The following is a 9,775-nucleotide window of genomic DNA, read 5'->3' on the forward strand; positions in this document are numbered from 1 at the left end:
TGGCACCGGGATCGGTCGCCTTCGGTTGACCCGAGTTGGGTGCCAGCTCTTGGGGGGACCCTTGGCCGGGCCTGGCTCCCTCCCGGGACGCTGAGTCCCCGAAGGATGGCGATAGCCTGGCCTGGACCCCCAGTGCTGGCCCCCGATGGGGGAGCAGAGAAGCCGGGCAGGCTGTGGGCGCCCGTGTTCCGAGCTGTGATTGCTCGGGGAGTTGAAGTGGAGCGCAGGCAGTCAAATCCCGTTCGTTGGCAAAGGCTTCTTTTGTTCTGGAACCTGGGAAAGGCAGACTTCCAGGACTGGATGTTTCCCTACTACTTGAGTTTGTTACACAATTGCATTTTTTTAAATCTCCGCGTTCGCTTCTTACCCGGTTGCTAAGGCTGTGGTTTCAATAGTTAATTGGGGCTTAAGACAAATCTCTGCTTTGTGTTTTAGTTGATCCGGCTAGGTAAGACCCCAAACACACCAAGGATCTCAACATAACTTCAGCAGATCTTACGTTTGGTAATGGGACAAAACGAAGCATAATGTTGAGAAACTCCTTAATATAGTAGTCAACTTCATATGCATGTAGTGGTGCATACTGGAGTTTTAATTTTAAAGGGAAGCCAGGCGCTCTATAAAATTCATTCCATTGATTCGAGGTAGAGCTTGAAGGAGTCCTAATATTCTACAGTTTTAATGTCTTCTAGAACACAATACTGACAACAAATGCTTCTCAACATATATAACAGGGGCGAGCGTGACCAGCGTTTATTACATATGTAGAAAGTGTTTTACTTTCCTGTGGAGATGAGCTGATATCAAAAGCCTGGTACTGCAGACGGGTGACCCTAGCAAATCCATGTGCAATTGTCCCAACGTGCAGTGTATCTTATTTTTTTTCCCAGTAGAGTTTTATAGTAACTAAAGAAACAGCGTCCTGAGATGTCTTCTCTCCTCCAGACCACAGAATCAATGGGTTTATTTCATGATCCTCGAGTTAGCAAATTATCCTGTTATCTTTGTGGCTGAAGGATTTGACTGTGGTCTGCTTGTACTTTTGGAAATAAACATCGCTGTTTGACTGAAATGGTTCTGTTACCAGGCTAGGTTTGACCATAGATGGCATGCATAGTAGGGTCTAGGCTGACTGCTGCCCTACTGGGTGAGACTTCTGGGTCAGCTAGGTCAGTGAGTCAGGTCTTTGGAGGAGGAGGTAGGTGTCATTGATACCGGAGGGTAACGTTCTTCGAAGTTTTATTGGAGAAAACTCAACCCTGAAGTCTCATTGGCACCCCAGAGGACTGCCTGAAGGAAAGCCTTAGAACTCTGATTTTGTTTTTTCCTTTGTTCTCCTTTGGGCTTTTGCAACAGAAAATTTCCAGGGAGTTTAATCCTTAGAGATAACACATTCTATCTTTCCCATGAGCAAACAAGTTTTTTTTTTTTTTAAAAAAAATGTTTTTAAATACATCATTCGAGTGTTTAAGAATATTTATAGTGTATCTAGCATGTATGAGGCCCTGGTCTGGGGCCTCTGCCTCCCGGGCACTGGGACTAAAGGGGTGCACCACACCACACGACTGACTTTTGGTTTTAACTCTGTCAATTCCAGTGTACAGAATATTTTTCTCTCCTATTCTGTACAGGTTAAGGTCAGATTAGGCTAGTGAGTCTGTTCCTAATTACCACTTCCAAACTTTCCCCTAACAATCCTTTGTTCGTCTGGCTAGATTAGTGTTTGCTATCTTTCCCCCTTCATTTACCAACTTGCTGGATGCGTCCCAGAAATTATCAACTTTTCTTTCTTTCTTTCTTTCTTTCTTTCTTTCTTTCTTTCTTTCTTTCTTTCTTTCTTTCTTTCTTTCTCTTTCTCTCCTTCCTTCTCTCTCTCTCTCTCTCTCTCTCTCTCTCTCTCTCTCTCTCTCTCTCTCTCTCCCTCCCTCCAGGATCTTGCCCTGTGTTGCTCAGAGGCAGCACCTCTCTTTCAGAGACCGAGAGCTCCTGGCTCTTAGTCTGTGTGACAGAAGCATGGATGACCTAAGCAGCAACAGCAGCTGCCTCTCAGGTCACCTTCTTACGGCCAGCTTACCCGTGTTCAGCCTCATCCCCTGTGGTGGCTAGTCTCTCAACCTTCATCACTAGCTGCTGCCCTTCTCAAGCCCTATTTCAGGATCCCAGCTAGGATCCTGAAAAACCACTAGGCATTTTGCTCACCTAATTGGTTGTACACTCTCTTTCCTAATTAAAACTTCCAACACAGCTGGGGATGGTCACCAGCATTGGGGAGGCTGAGGCAGGGGGATAGCAAGTTTGTTGTCAGTCTGAACTACGTAGTGAAAGACCTTGATTTAACAACAAAAGATTTAATATTGCCTAAAATAGAAAAAAATATGTATTGTATATTGAAATGGGTACAAATCTAAGAAAAATCCTTAAAATACAAGTGATGTCTAGAACCTTGAGAATCAGTGGAAAAATATTTTAAAGTTAATGGACAGGTTTAAAAAAGCAAGATTTGGTGAAATAAAAAAAAAAGATTTGGTGAAATTATTTTGTCATTTTTTTTCTATTTTTATTTTTTGTTGCTGTTAGGGGTTGAATTGGCATACATACGGCTTTAACCATATTTTCATTGCCAAAACTTTGTTTTTCAGTCGTTTGGATAATCACCTCCCTTTTTCATGCTATTAATGTGCATGCGACTTTTTAAAAGCTGTTTTACATGGGATTGGCTGTGAACTTCAGGATATCACATTACTCATCCCTAACGACTTATTTCTGCCTCTGTGTTCCATTTCCTGCAGACTTCACAGCCTAAGGGTCAACACAAGCTGGTCACCAAATGGTCAGATCCAGCCTTTGGGGGGACATTCCAGATTTAAACCAAAACAAATACTTCATAATATATACATATACACGTGAGGGAATACTGCATGGCCATAAAAACATATTATTCACATTTATTTGAGACTATGAGCGACTGTGCCAGGTGCACCGCTTCTTGCCCTTAATCTCGGCAGCTGAGAAGGAGAAGCTAGTGGGTCTCTGTGAGGTCAGAGCCAGCCTGGTGTACATATTGAGTTCCAGCCACAGCTGCACAGTGGGGAAGAAGGCGGGGGCAGGGAACGGTGGCGTATGTTCATAGTTCTTACACTTGGAAGGCTGACTGTGAGTTGGAGGTCAGCCTGGGCTACATAGCTGGTCTCAAGAGAATCTGGTGGTCCTGAAGTGACCGTGTGTTTGTCCCATATGCAGAGTCAACACTGAGGTGGAAGGAGAGACCTGGCTCCACAGAGTTGTACTCTGACCTTTCTGGGCCCCTACATCAGACATGGGCAAACACTACATCGCCATCATCATAAATAAAATAAGTTAAAAACTATGCTGGGACTGGAAGGACGGCTCAACAATTAAGACACTTGTTGCTTTTTCAGAGGACTGGAGTTCAGTTCCCAGCATCTACATCAGCTCACAACTGCCTATAACAACAGTTCACAGAGACCTGGGGTTCTCTTTTGACCTCTGTGGGTACTACAAATCCACAGACACGCAGTTTTAAAAATTAAAAAAAAAAAAATGCAAAGAAAAGAATACTATGAGTCATTTGTTGTCACACTGACATTGTATCTGAGCCAATCAGTGTCCAGAATGAAAGGATCCTGTCAGCTCACAGTTTCTGAGATTTCAAGCTGTGATTGGCTGGTTCCATCGCTCTTAGGGCTATGACAAGGCCTACGCTTTATCACAGAAGGGCATGGTGGGAAAACTTTCACTTTATGCAGCAGAGAAGCAGAGAGAGAGAGAGAGAGAGAGAGAGAGAGAGAGAGAGAGACAGGGGAAGGCAGGAGGAAAAAGATACATGCTTCAGGGGGCTGGAGAGGGCTCAGTGGTTTTTGCTGAGGACTTGGGCTCAATTCCCAGCACCCACATGGCAGCTCATAACCGTCCTTAACTCCAGTTCCAGGGGATCCAACACCCTCTTCTGACCTCTGAGGGCACCGGGCACAAATGTAATCCACGGACCTATATGCAAGCAAAACATTGATAAACACATAAAAGAAGTAAAAACAAATCTAACACATATCCACCTACCAGACCCTGCCACCTATTAGCCCATTCAGTATTAACCGACACTGACCTATGGATTAACCCCACCGATGAAGTTAGTGCTTTCAATGCGGCCTGCAGCTGTGAACCAAGCTCCCAACATATGGCCCTTTGGGGACATTTCATATAAAAACCATAACAAATACTAAATTCGTTCTGACCATAATGTTCATAGTACTTCCACTGTGGGAAGTGGAGTAACAAGATGGCTTAGCAGGAAAGGGGGCTTGCCGCCATTCTTGATGACCTGAGTCTGATCCCCAGAACCCTCGCGATGGAAGGAGAGAACTGGTGTGTGGGCCTCTGGCCTTCCCGTAGCCTTAGCAAGTGCCCTTCCCTAACAAAGTCATTCTGTTCGGCAGTGAGGCCCGGGTGAGTTATTTTCTTCTTTTTCTGTACTTTCTAACATTTCTGCAATAAACATACATGAGGTGGTTTAAAGGTACCTGCCGCCAAGCCTGGTCCCAGGGACTCATGTGGTAAAAGGAGAGAAGTGAGCCCCACAGGTTGGTTTCTCACTTCCACAAGCTTGACAGCATCAGCCTCCCACCCCCACAAAAACAAATAAATGTAATTAAGAAAAAATTAACATGAGAACTGAATGCTGTGATCCATGCTTGTCCCATCAACAGGAGGCTGAGCTGGGAAAATGCCAGGTTGGAGGCCAGGATTGGGCTACATACTAAGATCCTGTCTCAAGAGAAAAACCCTGGCCCCCCACCTAAAAAAAATAATTGTGAGAAATTAAGGGATCACTTAGCCAATCCGAATTCAAAGTCTGCCTTCAAGGAAGCAGATTTAAAAATTCCATTTAATCAGCTCATCCAGAGACTATCTGTTTTAGGTAACTGACTTAAAATAATCTCAGAAGAAAGGCTGCTAACGAGGTGAATACATAACCAGATCATACTGTACTAGTAGATATAGCCCTTTTAGGGTAAATAATGCTAGTCCTTTTTTAATTGAACAAACACAAAATCATAGAGCTATTATATGTCCAGATTTTGAAAGTTCAGGGGCTGGAGAGACAGCTCGGTGGGTAAGACTGCTTGGTTTTCTTCCAGAGGTCCTGAGCTGTTTCCAGCAGGCAGCTGGAATGTCAGGCAGCTCCAGGAATCTTGAAGCCCCCGTAAGGCCTCTAAGAGCACCCCCCCAACACACACACACGCACTCACATCAGTAAATCTTTGAATATATATAACTGAAGATTCAAATGTGGATGTGTGTATTCCTGAGTTTCTCTTGACATGCCATCCCTTTATAAGGAATGGAGACTAGTTCACACGCGGTGTTAGGTTGCTTCTAAGTGACACTAAGCCACCCAATTAGCCATTCTAAGAAACTAGAGAGATCCAGCTTAGGCGGACAAGCTAACACCTGCGAAACTCAAGTTTTAGAAGAAAAATAGTAATTAGTCAGGTGGAGGCGGCACATGCCTTTAGTCTTAGGATTCAGGGGGCAGGGGCGAGCAGATCTCTTTTTGAGGCCAGCCTGGTCTACATGGTGAGTTCCAGGACAGTCGGAGCAACATAGTGAGATTCTGTCTCAAGCAAACAAACAAACATAAATATATTTGCCCTAATTAGCTTTGTCAATTTCACACAGCCTAGAATAGCTGAGAAGAATCTCACCCAACGAAGGATTGACCAGATTAGATTAGCCTGTGAACCTGTCTGTGGGGAACTACCCGGATAATTGATGTAGGCCAGCCCAGGCCACTATAGGTGGTACCACTTTGCGACAGGGCCCTGTGAGAAAGCCAAGCATGAGCCCGAGGGGTCCAGCAAACAGTGCTTCTCTGTGGTTTCGCTTCGAGTTCCTCCTTGAGTTCCTGCCCTGATTTTCCTCAAGCATGGATTGTAACTTGTAAGTTAAAATAAACCCCTTCCTTCCCCAAATGGCTTTGGTTAGAGATTCATTACAGCAACACAACGAGGACAGGGAACAGAAGAATATTGCGTTCAGTTCAGATAGCGTTTGGTGTGTGCGGCCTTGTTTGACACCCTTAACTTGCAGGGTGAGCAGGACCTCCAATCTTAACTTTCCCCATTAGTCCCAGGGTGCAGTCCGGAAAAAGTCTAGGCCATGTTCTGTGTTCTTCTGATCTTGTTAAACTCGTGAATAACAAAATCATGAACGATTAGAACAGCTCCGCATTTCCCTCAGAATGTTAGGACCCAGACGCCTGTGCGGTTTGCCTCTTCTGCCTCTCCAGCCCTTTCCCTGTAGAAGCAGACAGCTTTGACATCTTCTGAGGGTTGCTGCCTCCTTGTTCTCTCCTGACATGAACTTCCTATGCACACACATCCTTGACACGTGTCCAAAAGCATGATGCCAGTCCGACTGCATTGGAACTCCATCTAATATAATAGACCCATTTTTACTTCATCAATGCTTTAAAAGACCTGTCTCCAAATAGCCACATCCCAGTTACTGAGGACTGGGAAGGACTGAGTTAGGGTTCTAACATTAAATGGATGGACAATTCAGTGTTTAACTAACCCTCCCTCCCCCATTTTATGTCTAGTGTACTTTTCTGGTCCAGTACTTCTTTATCTTAGCTTGAACCAGACACCTTCTTTCATTTGTACAAATTTTAACTTTTACGATGTAGACAGAGCAAACTGTATCACCTTGTAATGAACAGGCTGTATGACCCAGGGCACTCCAGTTTATGCTATTTTCATGACACTTAAACCAACAGTTGGCACCCAGTGGCTTAAAATCGCATTGTTTCCTGCAGCTCAAAACCTCAATCATTTAAAACACTGTATGCGATTGTACTTGCGTGCACACAGATTAAAACTATTTTTGGAGAAGCAGTCTGTACCGCAGTATTGCGTAATTGCTGTGAAAAATTATATACTTAAGGCAGAGCTGTAAGCCCATTTCTCAAGTCATTAGTGACAAAAAAACCCAAGAACAAAAACCCCTCACTTTATTTATTTATTTTAACCTCTCACTTTAGAAGGCCTAAAAACGGCCTTCAGGCGCTATAATAGCGTCTAAGCCTTATTGTTCAGGAATTAAAGTATTACGGTAACTTTTGAACGAAGTTTTAAAGCACAAAAGGCATTTTCGAAAAAATGGCGGGAACACACCACGGCTCGCATTAAACTAGTGAATTTAAAAGCCATTAGGAGAAAAACAAAACAACCAAAAAGCCATGACCCCGACGTGATTCGAACACGCAGCCTTCTGATCTGGAGTCAGACGCGCTACCGTTGCGCCACGAGGTCCTGCTGGGCTGTGGCTCGCGCGGTTTCTTAGGACTCCGCGACCACGGCGGTTGAAGCCCGCCTCCTCCGGCCATGCCCGCGCCTATCCCGCAGGAGCTGGCGGGGCCGGCTCGCCCCGCGGCCTCCCTGCCCTGCCGGCCAGCTCTCCGTCTAGGTTGGGAAGAGCACCAGCGGAGGCGGGAGACTAAGGCTCGCGTCTGGTCCGCTCGTCGGGACCGCAAAAAGCCCGCGCTTCCTCTTCTGTCCCAGCCACTTCCGGCTCGACCGCCCCGCCCCAAGGGGGCGGAGCCGCCTCTTTCCTCCCCACCCCCCAGGCCTATGGGGCGACCTCCCTTTGTAATCTGGCGGGACGCCACTGCGCACGCGCGGGCCTGCGGGCGGGCCTGTGCCGCATGGCGTCAGTCCTTGTCCCCGCTGAGCATCTGAGCTTTCATTTTCTGTCCCGGCGCTGCGGGTTCCGAGCGCGCCTAAGCCTCTCATCGGGAGCGTTGAACTTAAAAGCGATTGCTTCGAGAGGAAAGCGGCTTGGGGTTTACAAAGGATTCCTTAGCACAGTAGGCAGGAATGTCGGATAGTTCATTCCAGACAAAAAAAAAGAAAAATTAGCCGATCTCCCCGTCGGGGAATTGAACCCCGGTCTCCCGCGTGACAGGCGGGGATACTAACCACTATACTAACGAGGAGCCGTGAGAGACGTTGTTCCCTGGTGTCTCCTAAAGGAGACCTGAGCTGTCTCCGGGTCCAATTTCTCTCGATGGAAAACTGGACCTCTTGGAATGGCTGTTGCTGCTTGTTTATCTGGGCCTGTTGCTGGTTCTCGCTCTCTTTAGAATAAAATACACTCCTGAGTTCACTCTAGCGAACTCCATGAAAACACCTTAGCAGAGCTCTGAGCTTTTCGAATGCGTCAGGCTTTTGGGTTTGGAAGGGCGTTTGAGAGCCTCACAAATTCGTATTTCATTTGAAGTGCATCGTAGGGTGCCAGATTTGTAATAGGGTCAGAGCTGTTTCACAGCCCCGTTTCTTCAATCGTCGGCGTTCAGGACACAAAAGGATCCGTGCTCACGGTTAGCTGCCTTCAGATGAAATTTTACTGATCCGCTGTTTTGTCCTATACCCGTCTCAAGATGTCTACAACTTAAGAACGACAGAAATAGTTTTGTGCATGGCTAAGCAATGCTGCATTTAAAGAGTTAAAAACAAAGATGCGCCATCGATTAGCATAGGGCTGTGAAAATACAGCATCAGGACCAATGGGAGCGTTTGGGATATACTAAGCCGGTTCAGAAACAGGATCAAGCCATTTCCCCAAGGGCAACAAGGAGGGCCTCACTTAGAAACTTTTCTTTTGCCACCAAGTGCATTTATGCAGCCATAGGCAAACAGACACGATTTAGGAGATGTATGAAACCTACAATGTACCAGACATTGCATTAGATGCGCTGCGAGATCTTATTGGGTGCATCCCGATTTTACGGTGGTTATGTTATAGTAGAAGCCAGACAGACAATAACAATATAATATTAGAACTATCACCCATGTACCTTCGGGTCCTTTTCTTGCAGTGTGTTAAGAACTAGCGAAAATTTATAGATCATAAATTACGTGGTAATAAAAAATATCTGTTGGCAGAGGTTATTTGTTTAATATAGACAGAAATGGCAATTTCTGAGGTGTGTTTTAGCCCTTTCTTTCTTTTTTTCTTTCACCTCTAACTATATTAACTTCTTCAAAAAGCAAAATCCTCCATATTCTGTAGCCTGTGTCCATTTCTCACCCTCCAATAAGTCTTGTGAGATCCAAAGGGCCCTGTGGTAACTATGGCGATGCCCTTTTCTGGGTAGGATCTAAAGGACTTGCCCAGGTCTTCCAGTTGGCAGAGCTACAAGGAAGCAGGAACCGAGGTCAGCTGGATCACCTGTTTGCCCTGCCCCATATAGGGAGAAGAGGCTCTCAATGCCTGCTTCACCCTGTCCCGGCCGAGCTATGCCTGTGTTCCCGTGTGTTCCTGCACCCGGGGCACGCTAAGCAGTAGCCTGAGTTAGCTCACACCAGGGAGCGAGCACCTCAGCACCTGTTGTCTGGCTTCCTAAAATGGAAAGGAAAAGCTGGTAATTAACCTGAACCGGGTAGGCGAGATTCCTCACTGTCAGTACGGGGAGAAACCGCCGGTTACGAATGCGGCTGGCAGTAGGCAGTCCAGAGGTCACCCAGTGCTCGGCGGAGGGAGATATAGCATAATGGTGGTTGATATTATAGCTAAGTGGTCGTTTAGATAGTAATCCTATCTCACAAAATGATTCACCCTCTTCTCATCAGCCCGCGAAGCAAGTAGGGCTGAAAGAATCTTAGGCAGAGTGACTCACAGGTCTGAAGTGAGGAAAAGCTGGGAATCCTGCAAGCTCTGGCAGCAAATCCTGGCTTTGCTGCTCACTTAGATCCAT

At 46.0% G+C, this 9,775-nt stretch overlaps 2 non-coding genes across 2 annotated transcripts; both read right to left on the reverse strand.

Moving 5' to 3' along the window:
• Nucleotides 1–7,259: 7,259 nt before the first annotated feature.
• Nucleotides 7,260–7,331, reverse strand: Trnaw-cca (transfer RNA tryptophan (anticodon CCA)). Its single transcript has one exon. It is a non-coding gene; the product is annotated as a tRNA-Trp (tRNA).
• A 611-nt stretch (nt 7,332–7,942) lies between these two features.
• Trnad-guc (transfer RNA aspartic acid (anticodon GUC)) lies at nt 7,943–8,014 on the reverse strand. The gene has a single exon. It is a non-coding gene; the product is annotated as a tRNA-Asp (tRNA).
• Nucleotides 8,015–9,775: the final 1,761 nt, after the last annotated feature.

This window comes from Chionomys nivalis, chromosome 25 (genome assembly GCF_950005125.1).
Source record: "Chionomys nivalis chromosome 25, mChiNiv1.1, whole genome shotgun sequence".
NCBI lineage: Eukaryota > Metazoa > Chordata > Mammalia > Rodentia > Cricetidae > Chionomys > Chionomys nivalis.